General features: G+C 43.1%; 1 protein-coding gene across 2 annotated transcripts in view; it reads left to right on the top strand.

Moving 5' to 3' along the window:
* Positions 1-14,257, top strand: part of MAML2 (mastermind like transcriptional coactivator 2) — a 343,681-nt gene that overhangs the window by 203,975 nt on the left and 125,449 nt on the right. The gene's annotated exons all lie outside the window — the stretch shown is intronic.

The following is a 14,257-nucleotide window of genomic DNA, read 5'->3' as shown; positions in this document are numbered from 1 at the left end:
TATTAGACCCGCTGTTCCAGCTCCAACACCACAAATGGCATCCGCTATGCATAATGTGCATTTGTGTTTATGTTTCTCCTGCCCTGGCCGTGATTGTGGCTCACGTTTCACCTACACGGGGCTTTCTGGGTACGAGACCAGGCATGTAAAGAATGGGATAATTGATCTTTTCCCTCCTGGCTGGAATCTGTGGTTGCATTCCCTCTAAACCACACAGAATTCCAATTTGCTGCCTTGAGTTTTACAGGGTCTGCTGTGAGAAGTAAAAGCCTACAGGTGTGATGGTTTACTGCAGCCAAGGAGATAGAATTTCTTATGGACTGAATGACTTATATTTTCTCTGGAAAAACAAAAACCACACACACACACACACACGTACACACACCTGCCTGAAAGATTTGCTGGATCCTACCTTTGTTAATTACGTGACACTCCCCTTTGCCTGATTTTCTTTCCCTCCCTCCATGGCTGGTCCATAGACCCATACTCAGTGGGGCTCTTAAGTAGACTTGAGGACTTTCTGTGACCTGGGGAGAAAGCAGGTGAGTTTTGAGAGCTCCGAGGGGGAAAAAAAAGACCCATAGGATTTCTCCCCTCCAGTAGAGGATCTTGCCTTAGAAATCCAGAGAGATTATCTGCAAATCAGGAGGCGGAAGATGGCTGTATGTACACGTCTGGAGAAATGTTTGGCTGTCCCTGCTGTCGCCCCAGGGTACCACTACCAGGTCAGCTATCAGAGCAGTTAAAATCACTGCAGACAGGAATACGGGACAGGCACAGAATTAAGAGTGGCTTGGTTTCCCACCTCTTCTTTTACAATCTTCTCTCCTCTGTTCTTTTTTTTTTTTTTTTTAAGATTTATTTACTCATGAGAGATACACAGAGAGAGGTAGAGACACAGGGAGAGGGAGAAGCAGGCTCCCTGTGGGGACCCCGATGTGGGACTCGATCTGGGGACCCCTGGGATCATGACTTGAGCAGAATGCAGATGCTCAACCACTGAGCCACCCAGGCGTCCCTCTCCTCTGTTCTTAATGTTGCCAGAAAGACTGCCTCATGCAGTGATATTGAAAGGCCACCAGAGAACTAACCCATTAATCACAAGTCTATGTTAATGCCGGATGAGTTCATTATGATTAACAGGAAATGGTTTGGGAAGCTGAAATTTAGATTCGAAGTAAAGTGAAAAATAATATGTTTCTTTAGAACATGTTTATGGAGGGCTTATGCACACTGCACCAAAGGACATGTCTACTATCTGCTTTTGGCCATCAAACTTAATAACATGCTACATGAACACAAGGCTTGCCTTCCTGGCGGTGGGGCATCATGCCCATGTGCACTAATGGCCTCCCCCAGAGCAGGCAGTTCAATTCATAATTGAACAAGTATTGACCATCTTCTCCGTATTGATGGAAATACACTGTCACGAATATTCCTGATAGCTCTAGGAGTCTGCTTATTTATCATAGGATCTGAGAGCCCTGGCTTCCATTTGCCATGGAGGCAATTTTATCATGATCCAGGAGCCTCCTAGGAAGCCAGGCCATCCTGGGGTGGAGGAGAGGATTTGCATTCTCTGTAGGCTGGCTGGTGTGCAGAAGTGGGGGCTCTGTTAGGACCAGAGTGAAAGAGATAGCTTCAATACTTCTTGCCCTCTCTCTCCTTCCAGAAATGGGCCTGAGACCTGGATTAGCATCCAAATTGTCCTTCACCCCCTTCTGTCCCTGGCCTTCTTTAGATGAGTGCGTATTCATTAGTGGTGAATCTGGCTAGTTGCCTTGGGGACTTCTGTTTGCACCATTTTTCCATTTTATAGATTCAAAATCACAGCACTTGCCCTGGAATTACTGAGGAAAGCAAGGCACTATCCCTTGAGCAATTTGCAAGAAAGAACTAAGCAAACGCGGGGGTCTTTGTAATTTGTTTCACTTCATTCTTCGGTTTCTCCTCTAGTCTCTGAGGATCCTGATCTTCTAGGTTAGTGGTTTCCAAACCTCACTGATCATCATAATCACCCAAGGACCCTTGTAAAAGTATGCATGCTTAGGCCACACTTAGCTGAGATTCTAATGCAGAAGGTCAGAGGGAGGAAAAGAATGAGGACAAAGGCAAGAAGAGGAAGGAGAAGATGTAAGTAGCTGAAAATTGCTCACCTGAGCATCTGGCTCCCCAGTCCTACGTAAGTGTGATTTGCTTTTTTAAATTCATTTCAAAGAGTTAATGGTATAATTATCCCAAAGCAATTAGACACAGAGTAGAAACGAAATGTGTAAAGGACTGGGAAGCAGGATTATTGAAGAGGAGGGCCAGTGTGTGATCTACCCAAAAGAGGGCTTCTGGCTTCAGGCCCGAGCTCGTGGAGTGGGCCTCGACGTGGGCCATCTGGGACCACCACTGATGACATAACTTTCATCTCCCTCATAGAGAAGCCAGCACACACAGGTCACTCTTGACCTTTCAAGTGCAACAGACCCTGGCCACCATCTCAGCTTCTGTGCATCTGTTCAGTTGCTGTCCTCCCGTAGCTTGGGGGCATGCCTTTCCCCTACATAATTATTGACCACTTACTGTTTGCCAGGGTCTACTGAAGGCATGAGGCACTCAGTGATGAACAGACTAAGGGCCTCTCATGGGGCTTGCATTCTGGTGGGAGAGGACATACAGAAACTACTTCTCAAGAAAAGAAAATCGTTATGAATTCCAATAAGTGATCCAAAACAAAGTGCCAGGATCAAGAAGAGAGTGGGGGGTTGGGTAGAAAAGGGTAATTAGAGGAAAATGTGGTAGCTCCAAAAAAGACAGAGCTAGGTGCTGGTAAAGCCTGTGTTCCAGATGCAGCTCTGATAATTGTATGCTCTGCTGAGAACTTCAGCGAGGTATCAAACCACATCTATGTTGTTTTTCCTATCGCTGCTATGACACATTGCCATAGGTTGATGGCCAAAAATGTAAAACTCAAATTGATTACACTGCAGTTCTGGAGATCAGAAGTCCAACATGGGTCTCAATGGGCAAAATCAGTGTGTTGGCAGGGCTGCGTTCTTTCTGAAGGTTCTAGGGTAGCATTCGTTCCTGGGTCTTCCCAGCCTCTACAGGCTGCCAGCACTTCTCAGCTCATGGCTCTCTTCCATCTTCAAAGCCAGCTGGGTCGCATCTTCACACGTCACTCTGATTCTCCCATTTTCCCTTATATGGACCACTGTGATACACCAAGTCCACCTGGATAATCCAGGATACTCTCCACATCTCAAGGTCCTTTCACCATACAAGGTAATATAGTCAAAGGTCCTACCAATTAGGACATAGACATTGGGGAGGGGGTACTATTGTTCTGTCTGCCACAATGTCACACCTTCCTTCCTCTTTCTGATAGAATACTATTACTTTCTTCACCCACCTCCTAGGGTTATCATAAAAGTCAAATATCCTAACAGCCACTGGAAGTATTTTTACAAGTTGTAAGAGTCAACAGAGTTATGAGAAGTTTTCTAATTGTTTTAATATGGAGCATCCATGGGAGGGGTCAGAGAAAAAGCAGAAACACGGAATGAAACAATGAGGAAGAATTGAAGGAGGAGGATGTATTTGCACTGGAGGAAACAAATCAAAAAGGGAATTTTTTTGTTCTTTTTGATTATGCAGGAATATCATGATGAGGATGCTCCTCAGACATACGCATTCCACTAAAGGGCAAGAAAAGAGGCAGCTTTTCCTGCTCACTTCTTGACTCACTTTGTTTCTTGCCACCCTGTAAGATTTCAGTCAGACCAGGAAGTTGGCTCCGGAGCCATTGCTGTAAATCCATCTTTCCCTCTTATTTCTTTTTAGTCTTTTGTATGTCTCCTCAGTTTAACCAACATTTTTTGAGAAGTTCCTATATGCCAAGCACTGTCCTGGGCTCTAGGGAGTTTAAAGTTGAAAAGGACTTGGTCCTCTCAGAGCCTGGAGCTTAGCATACTCTCCCGATCCCTTACCCCTGATGGGCTTGAGTTCAAGTTAATCGTGTATATGCTTGCCTCTTCTGCCAGAACACTAACTCCCTGAACACAGGAATCGCACACAACTCAACTTTGTGTCTGCTGTGGCCCGGGCCAGTGACTTATAATTGTGGCTTTAACAGATGTTGGTCAAGTTAAACAGAGGACATTTCCTTAGCCATCAAATTTCTTTCTTGCCAGAATGAGGGAGGTTGTGGAAGTCTTTGATCTGTGTCTATTTAAAAAGAGAAGTCTCTCTGGAATGGTTTGGTGCTCCCTGTTTAAAAGGCAGGGCTTTGGACCAAATTATTTCTCAGGTCCTTTCCAGACTTGTTATACCTTCTATTGTTCCCTGATTCCACAAGTTTATTCACGGTCAGTTAAATAGGATTTTTAAGTATTTACTCATTGGGGTGTGGTGGGCTTTTGGCAGATTACATAGCATCTTTGTGCTGAAACTCTTCTAGTCTGATGTAAGCAGAAGATGAGGTATGGTCAAGGCAGTGGTGGGGGAAATGTTTAGGATTGCTTATTTGCCCATTTCATTCTCGGGACAGTAGTCCACAACTCCCTCTCTGTGCGAGAATGCTTCTGTAGTGTGACAGGTACTGAGAACATCAAGGAGTCCGAGGCCATGTCACTCTCTGAAGGCAATCCAATTATGGAACAGCAAGGCTAGTCCTGTGCCCGTGCCTTAGCAGCTTTCATAGATTGTGTTGACCTCCCCACATTTGCTCATCAGATTCACTTCCCTTGGAATGTCATCCTCTCACATCTCCACTTAGCAAAATCCCATTCATCTTAAATCGTCTCTGTTTAGTCCCATAAAAAGAGGGTGGGCTTCGACCTTCTGGGTCAATCCAGTTCATTCAGATACCTCAAGTGATGACGGTCAGTTCAATTCACCATTTATTATTACCTCTTATTAACTGCTTACTGACATCTTTGCCTTTGTTTGTTAAAGAGAAAATGCAGTGGGGTGCCTGGGTGGCTCAGTTGGTTAAGTGCCTGTCTTTGGCTCTGGTTATAGTCCCAGGGTCCTGAGATCAAGTCCCATGTCAGGCTCCCTGCTTAGTGGGGAGGCTGCTTCTCCCTCTTCTTGTGCTCTATCTCTTTTTCACTTGCTTACTCTCCTTATCAAATAAATAAAATCTTTTTTTAAAAAGGAGAAAGAAAATGTAACTTAGCTCTGGTTTTGTTATTGCTACTTTAATGTACTCAGCATTATATTTTTTTCTCTGCATCTTTCTTATGGTGACCGTAATACCTTGCATTCAGGAGGTACTCAACAGATCCCTTATTTAGCAATCCCTTGAAAAACTGAAAATTGAAATCCTCATCCTCTTTGCCACACATGTGAATCAGCACTGTTTTCCACGTAGGAGTGCACATCCAAGCTAGAAAGCTAGAAGAATCACTTGCTTGGTAAAAACACTTTGGAAACCCATTTCATTTTCCCACCTTCATCCTCCTAATCCTGCAAAGATTATGAGAGCTTGGTTCCATATGCCCCAGTGGCTGAACACCAGAAAGCCTAACAGTTGAGCACAAAACCTGTCTCTAAATCACATACACAAGCCAGGCCCTCCCACTTGCCATGATGTCAGATGAGGGTACAACATGAACACAAGAAAGGTACATTATGCTACAGGCTGACTCTGTTTGGGTCCCATGGCCATCCGGGGAGGCCAACTGAATCAGAATCCTCAGGGTCACAACATGTCCCTTCTGCAGCTCGGGTTGGAATATCTGAGCAGCATCTTTGTCATCTCTGGCCTGTCATCCCAGAGGGTGAAGATGTAGTTCCTCGAGTCCCCTTTAGGAACCCATCCAGTGGGCCCTATAATTCAGTGAGCATCTGACGAGGAATAAAAAGCCTATAGATTGGCAGGTGGAAGTGTGTTATGCAGGGTTTAAACAGCAGTGTAAAGGGAGACGAAGAAGCACTGCCCTCTCCAACTGAAAAATCATATGTTCTTTATAGGAGCGTGGTGCCTCTCTGTCGCCTGTGTTGCTGTATTGGAATCCCAGTGGGCACTTGGCTTCCTGGCCTCAGACTTGTCAGGGTGGGAAGGAAAGTTTATCAGCCTTCAGGAGACCACTCAGGCCCAAGGTCTGACTTGCATGGTTTGCTGAGGTAGCTCTGAGGATTCATCAAAGCTGGTTTCTCCAGGGCTTCTAAAAATGCTGCTCAGGTCTGAATATCTGGTCCATCCTTCCTCTCAGTGACCCAACTTGAGACCCTGGGAATTGAAATGGTTGGAGGCACGCTCCTCTTATTCAGGCATCTACTCCCATTGGGGCCTCAGAACAGTCTTCCCTGACCATCCCGTTTGACATAACACACCCTCTTCTCTTGCTCAGCTTCGTATTTCTTCAGAGCATCTGTTACTTCCTGACTTTTTCTAATTACTCTCCCAGTGTCAACGTCTCTCCCACTAGACAACGATGAGTCTTTGAAGGAAGAGACTATGTTGTCTGCTTGCTCACAGCCAAATCTCCTATGTGTGGGACAGAGCCTGACACATAGGGACTCAATGATTGTATTGACCACACCCCACAGGAGGTTACAGATGAGGCATAGATTGGCCAACTTAATTAGCTTAATTAATTTAATTTCTGAGCCTACTTGGAGGTTTTGTGAAATAACAAAAAAAAAAAAAAAAAAAAGAAAGAAAAGAAAAGAAAAGAAAAGGAAAGAAACTTCACCTCACACCATGAAACATTCCATATACCCCTCTCTGCCTTACTACCTCTTCTCTCTCTATGAAATTCCCAGTCGTGGCCGATGCCAGCATATGAACCTAAATGTCTTCTCTGCCCCTGGTTTTCCTGATTCAGAACCTCAACAGAAACACAACTCTGACAACGTGGGTCTCTAATGATGCTCCACATTCTCTGTCTCTGCTTCACTGGAGATCCTAGTCACTGTCTTCTTTTTTTTTTTTTTTTTTTTTTAAGATTTATGTATTCATTTATTTATGATAGACATAGAGAGAGAGAGAGAGAGAGGCAGACACACGGGAGGAGGGAGAAGCAGGCTCCATGCTGGAAGCCCAACGTGGGACTTGATCCCAGGACTCCAGGATCGCGCCCTGGGCCAAAGGCAGGCACCAAACCGCTGAGCCACCCAGGGATCCCCTGGTCACTGTCTTCTTAATCCCAGGTGCTTACCTCTTCCCACCTCCATCCTCCCCACTCCAATTTACTTCTTTTCTTGTTGGGATTGGAATTATTGGCTCATTCCATATTCCAGCCATACTGACTCCTAGCCACAGTTGCTCCATAGATGGGGCCTGAACCCCTCTGCTGCCAAGGACACCTAAGTAGGGCCCTCCAGTCTGCCATTTAACTAGCTCTCGGAGAAGTCCATTCAGTAGCAAGACAGTCAAACTTTTAAATATTTACATTTCCCTTTCATTGGTGGGGGTTTCTCTGAAACTTTATTTTTTTAAAGATTTTATTTATTTGTTTGAGGAGGGATGGAGCAAGAGAGAGTGAGAGAGCACAAGCCAGGGGGAGAGGCAGAGGGAGAGGGAGAAGCAGATTCCTTGCTGAGCAGGGCACACAATGTGGGGCTCCACCCCAGGACCCCAGGATCATGACCTGAGCCAAAGGCAGATGCTTAACCAACTGAGCCCCCCAGGTGCCTCTCTCTGAAACTTTAGATGCTACTTCTTTATTTCCAAAAATATTTTGGGTTTTCACATGCACATAGTCAACAATAAAAATCAATAGGAGTCTAGGGAGGATTTGAGTATATGAGATCACAATCTACAGAAGCCAAACAGAGAAGGGACCTGCAAAACCAGAGATACTGGGGATTGGCTTGCATGCCTTCATTTGATACTGAGGTTCTGAGTGGGGAGAGAGAAAGAGGTAAAAAGGAACAGGAGTTGAGAAGTTCAGGATAAAATGGTGACTACTCACAGAAGTTAAAATCTGGTATGTCTACAACTGTTGCCTCACCAAGAGTTATGATATGTAGCTCAGTCTGGAATAGCTTTTGCCCTGTCACAAAGTATGTGTGATTAAGAAATGAGCTGTGTTTCCCTCTGAAGATATGATTTCTTTTAATTATTTTTTTTCAAAATCCTGCAGCTCTGGTGCTGTTATGTCAACTTGCTAGAACAAGACTTGGCCCTATCTTTTATTTTTATTTTAAGTTTTTCCAGGAGTTGTCTCTAACTACACCTTCTATCAGTGACTCCAAATATTTTCTCCCCATGAGTAAATGAAACATTGTGTACTTAGGTACACAGCCGCCTTCGTGTGCGTTCAGTGATTCCAACGCATCAGTAGAGTGGTGCTACATCTCCCTTTCAGGGGCCAGAGAGATGGGGAGAAAGGAGAGTCTGTGTTCCCTCAGGGCCAAACACCTGGATCCAAGCCTCCACTTTTTCTTTTCTTTTATCATTTGTAACCATTTAAGTGCAAACCCATAGAACACTTTCTCTTTATTCAAACACCGGGGCTGGGGAAACATTAGAGGCAGAGTAAAAGCTGTTCAGTGTGCCTGGATGACTCAGTCTAAAATAGTATTATAGCTTGGCAGCAAACCCACTTCAGGAAAGCTGGTAGGAGACTAAAATAAAAGTTAAATTGAGGGGGTAAATCATTTTATCAGGCTTAGGATTTGTACTTGATGTAATGAGATTCTCAGTATAAAATGAGTTAATTTGTCTGCCTAAGGGCATAGATACTTGAAGAAAGAATTTGAAAATACAGACTCAAAGTAACTAGTAGCCTGAAATAAAACAATGCAGAACAGTGAAATTCTCCTCATATAAATTTTGGCTTGGCATATTTTCTTCTTAACAGCATGATTAAATGTGAGTATCCCTTGCTTGTCACTGAGAAGGAAAAAAACTAGAGACTGGTTTTCTTTTTTTCTTTTAAAGACTTTTCTGTTGGGTTCTATTTTCCTCTTTTTCTTCCTCCTTCTTATTTATCTTCTGGAAAAACTGTGCTTGTTTTTGCCCAGCAAAATGCAAACTGAATTCAGATTGTTCATAAAAGATGAAGCCAAACATATTTCTGCATTCTTGCCTATTGCTCTACGATTTTCCATGACTCAAACATAGAGTGGGCCCCCAGTGCAGAGGGCAGATCCTTTGCTGACAAACCCACAGAGGAAAATCAGAGGGAAATGCTGAACATTTCTTCTCAGCATTTGCCCTGGTGGCTTTCACACTCTTGGCTTCTGCTTTTCTGGCTTTTTCAGAGGACACTTTCCATGAGGCCAGGTATGTGTCATACTCCACAGAAAGCAATAGGTTAAGCCTTGGAATGTCTTGCTAGTTATTCCTTCAAGCCAAGAAGATTATGGAAGGATTATTATTATTATTTTGGCTGATGCATAGATATCAAACACATGATCATAGGGAGTGAAGGTTGGGCACGAGGGGGAAAACCAGAGGCCTCCCCTCCTGCCTAGGAAGGAGAATCACAGAGAGGAGAGAAATGTATCAAAGCAAGTCTTCTTTTGGTTCTGCAGCTGGCTTCTGTATCCTGATAACACTTCATAGACTGTAATGATGTCAGCACAGATACAACTGGTGACATTTAAGGTAGGTCAGAGAGCATACCCAGTGGCTCAGCTTTTGGGTCCAACTGTCTGCAGGAGAGACACAGATCCCTACTAGCACTCCCAGAACGTAGAGCAGCAGGCCCAAGACCACCCTCTTGAATTAAACATTGCTTCAGGTCATGCCACATGTCACACAACATGGCCACTGAGTTCATATCAGAAACCAGAACTTCAGGCCCTCTTTGGGAATGTCCTGAATGAGTCCCTCTTCTTCCTCATCACCCCCACTCAAGGCCCTGCCAAGCCTGATCACCGTGGAATTGTTTGCTTTGTGTTTTTGTAGAGAAACAGCCATGATATGTACACAGTGCCCCATCTGATGCAAGTATCCGTGCTTTTGTTTCCATTTCAAAAAATTCTTCTTTACACCGTTTAGTTAATCTTTTGCAACTGATATGCTGATGTTTCTCTCTAGACTTCCCATGTGCCCAGGTATCTCTTGTTAACAAGTAGCATTTGTAACTACTCAAGAAGTACCTGTGACAGGTCGTTGTTGCTATAGCAACTTTTTTTAAGGAAAAAAAAAAGACTAACCTTGAGAATGGACATGTAAGAAATTATGAGAAATTAAATTTCCTCCCTCAGAGACGAATGAAGCTAGAATGCCAGAACCTTTTTCAGCCTCATGAAAAGATCTGTATGAACGATTTCCACGCTTTGGATTGGGCATAGCAAGCTGTGGGCTCTGCATTCTCAGAATAATGTTGCAGTGTGCAAATCAAATAGTTCTATTCTCTCACAAAGCATTTCTTTAATTATGGAGGAGATGGCCAACATGTGGAACAGTGTCACTGTCAAGCACCTAGAGGTTATGCGTATGCAGCAGCTTACTTAAAAACCTCACATTCATATCTTTTAATGTATCCCACTGATAAAGATGTGCTATTTCCTTTTCAGAGCTGTGGTCTTTGCAACTTGATGTCAGCTTTTTCAGCTCTCCCAGCAGGGAAATTCAGGTGAATTCCAAACTGTGATTAGAGAGATCTGAGTGGAGTTAAAAGGAGTCAAACAATGGAAGAGAAGCACCCCCGCACAGACACATGCACGCAGACCAACTGTGTGCAAAGATAAATTGCATCTGCGTATGACCGTGTTAGCTCTTGTCATAAAGCAATGAATTTGCTAGGGATAGGTAAAGGTCAATGGGAGAGAGAGAGAAAAAATCTCCTTTTCTACTGCCAAAAGTAATAAAAAGAAAGAAAAAGGCACCTGTGACACTACATATCATGAAGGGAGAAAGAACGTTACTAAATGATATTGAAAGTTTAAAAATATGATGAGAAGCCAAAGCAAGAAATGAAATGATGTGCGCTTGTTAGGTGAACACAGAGAATGTAGAATGGCTCAATTGATGCATTGTGGGATCAAGGGTTGTTGGATTGTTCTCGCCCTCCTCCTCCTCCTCTACCTCCTCCTCCTATTTTCTGACTCTATTTTCTTTGATGGAGAAAATGATAGGCTTGATAATACATAATGATAGGCATCCAAAGATCAAACTTCATTAGATCCTTTGTATTCGGTAGCATGAAACTGTCTGGTCAAAAGCAATCCCATATGTGACCTTAATTTAACAAGTGATTAGACCCAATCCTGATGCTTTGAAATATCTTCGGATATCAAGATCAAGCAGGATAACATTTTAAATAGGCTTTTACCATCCTGAGACTTCCTGAAAATCTACACTGCTGGAAGTTTCCTTCAAGCCACCCAATGCTATCCATCTCTTTTTTTTTTACATCTCTCTTGGGAGAGTTTTTCTGTTCCCGGAGTGGGATTTTCCTAACTACCCATATTCATTTGAACGTGAAACTCAACCAGAATACACAGATGCAATGCCTCTACTTTCTCAATGACACCTATGTTTCTCATGGCCTGGTTCCCCTCATGTCTTGGCTGGCTGTGAAAATTCACCAGAGTTCCTATTACACATAATTTATTTAACCACTTCAGAAGAAACAGGCAGACTCCAGGCCTTCCATTTAGTGTTTAAAGAAGGAACTGCAGCCTCACTGCATCCCTTACTGGGATAAGGAAAAGAAGAAAATATGGAAGAAATGAATGAGATAAAATGAAAAAATAAGGCCAGGTGATAGAATCATCCATTCAAAAGTGTTTAACTGTGTACCTACAAAATACAAAGTATTGTACCTGCTGCTATAAAGGACACCAAAAATGATAAGGCAGCTTTCTTTGTGACTCCCTATGGCTGCTAACTTCTCTTTCCTTAGCATTTAGGGAAAATGACCTACCCACCTTGTTTCCCTTTCCAGTGACCTCCCATTCCATCCTCAGCACACACTGTAGTTGGGCATCTTCCTCCAACGACCATCAAATGCCAATGGAGAGATACAGCTCTGCCTTTGTTCCAAGTAGCCTCTGCTTATTTGGTGGGGTTGCTCTCTCCTTTCCTGAGGCTTTCTTCTTCTGCCCTTGAGCTGCTCATCTCCTGACTTTATTCCTCTCTTCCTCTCTCCTTAAATTTCAGTAGATCCCTGAGTTCCATTTCCGTCCCTTCCCTTCTCACTCCTCATTTTTTATTTGGACACTCACAATGACATCCGTTCAACTAATACTTTGTGCATTTGTCCCCACCTCTGGAGATTGGTCTGCACCTCTCACTCTGAAGTGGATGTCTCCACTTCCATGCCCCACAACATCTCAAATCCAATAGATTCAAACTCAGACCCCTCATTTGCTTCCCCACCATTCCATTAGGAAACACGTTCCTCCCCCTGAACTCTTTTTCCCATCAGGTGATTCCATCATCCACTTGGTCATGATTCTAGAAATCTGTATTTGGCCCTCACTCCTTCCCCCCATGGAATTAATCAAAGTTCATTTGCTTTCTGCTTCTTGAGTTCTTTCCCATCATCGCCATTTCTACTTCCACCACCTAAGCCCACATCCAATTCTCACTGTCTTTTATTGATGCTGAGACATCTTCATTAGTCTTCTGGCTTATGCTGTCCCGTCTCCAATCCACCCACAACTGTTTGGTTGTTAAGAGTATTTTTTTCTAGGCTACATTACAGATCAAGTCACTTCCTTACTTAAAATGCTTTGATGTCTGCCTGTGGTCTTCAAGATTAGGACCACATTCGTTGGTATGGTGACTGAGCCAGAGAAGCCATGTCCTACATCTTACTGGGCCTCACCTCTTAACTGCTCTTGCCAGGCCTGCTTTACTGTCAGCCTCACCTGTGATGTACAGTTCCCTGAGGACCTAGTTGTCACTGAAGTGCTTCTCTGGAATGATTCCTTAGCATAAAATGGGAGTTTCCTCCAGAGAATACATTTCATAAAAGGCCTGGGTTTTCACAGTCAGGCAAATCTGGTTCCATTGGTAGCTGGGCAACCTTTTGTAGTCTCATTTATCTCATCTATAAAATGAGGTTCTTTATATATTCTCTCAAGGTTGTTGTAAGAATTTAATAGTAATAATAATAAAAGCTGGTATTATTAGGCACTTTCTGGGTGTTGGGACTGTTTTAAGCACTCTACATGTATTCATTTAATCTGTGCACCAACTTTATGATATAAGTACAGTTGTAATGTCTCTTTTACAGATGAGAAAGTGAAAGCACAGAAGTTGGGTTACTTTCCCAGGGTTACACTGCTAGTAAGTAGGAAAGCAGGGATTCCAAGGGAAAATGTATATAAAGTGCCTCCTGTGGAGCAGTCACTGGATGAATGAATGCTGTTTGATCCCTTCCTTTCCTGCTATATGCTAAACTGTCATCTAAATCTTGTGAAAGGACCCTGAAAACTAAATAAAAAATGGCTAGTATTTATTAAAACATTATTTGCTGCCTTTTGAGTCCAGGTATTATATACATTGTCTCATCTGAGACTCAGTACAACAACTGAAGTGGAACTATTATATCCATTATACAGAGAAGGAAACTAAGGCCAAGAACATTAGATAAACTACCCAGAACCTCCTGTCTGGTGGAGGACAGAGCCAGGACTTACATCTGAGCTTTGACACCAAAGCTCACACTTTGACCACAGCAATATGTTGCTTCAAAAGGCATTAGAAGACACATGACATTGCTTGCAATCTTGTTGGAGATACTGAAGAGGTATCGTAACAGTTATAAGCCACAAGCACTAAATACATGAGGAAAGCAAACCGTGGATAGAGTAACCTATAGGAGTAGAAACAATAGAACAGTGATCACAATGAGGCTCTGAGAAGGAGTATAAGTTTGAGTTGGGATTTAAGGATAATGAAGAAAATACACCAGTTAAAGAGAAAATTCCATTTTGAGATTAGAATGGCGTATATGGAGACATGACAAATGCAGAGAATGTCATGGATAAGGAAGTATTTTATCATCTGGAAATCTAACTAGTGGATACAAGATATTAACTGTGAGTGGGGTACCGGGAAGAAATGTATGTTTTGGGGTGGGGGCTACAGTCCAAGTGGTATCACTCCTGCTGACATGCTAGATTAAAAGCAATTTCCACGGTTACAGTTTCTTCATTTGGATCTGTCCTGTATTGTGCTAAAAGGCAAATGGGATAAACAGCAGTGATATGTTTGAAGATTAGGAGCTTTCTGAATTAAGACTATGCTTTTATATTTTCAGCAGACTTAACCCAGTAAACAGTTTCTTTGCTGAACGGTGCAAAACTTGCCTGGTTATCTCATGGCCATTCATAATGGGGCGGACAGTCTATC

Source organism: Vulpes vulpes, chromosome 11, assembly GCF_048418805.1.
Source record: "Vulpes vulpes isolate BD-2025 chromosome 11, VulVul3, whole genome shotgun sequence".
NCBI classification, from domain to species: Eukaryota; Metazoa; Chordata; class Mammalia; order Carnivora; family Canidae; genus Vulpes; species Vulpes vulpes.
This window is presented reverse-complemented; position numbering and strand designations above follow the sequence as displayed.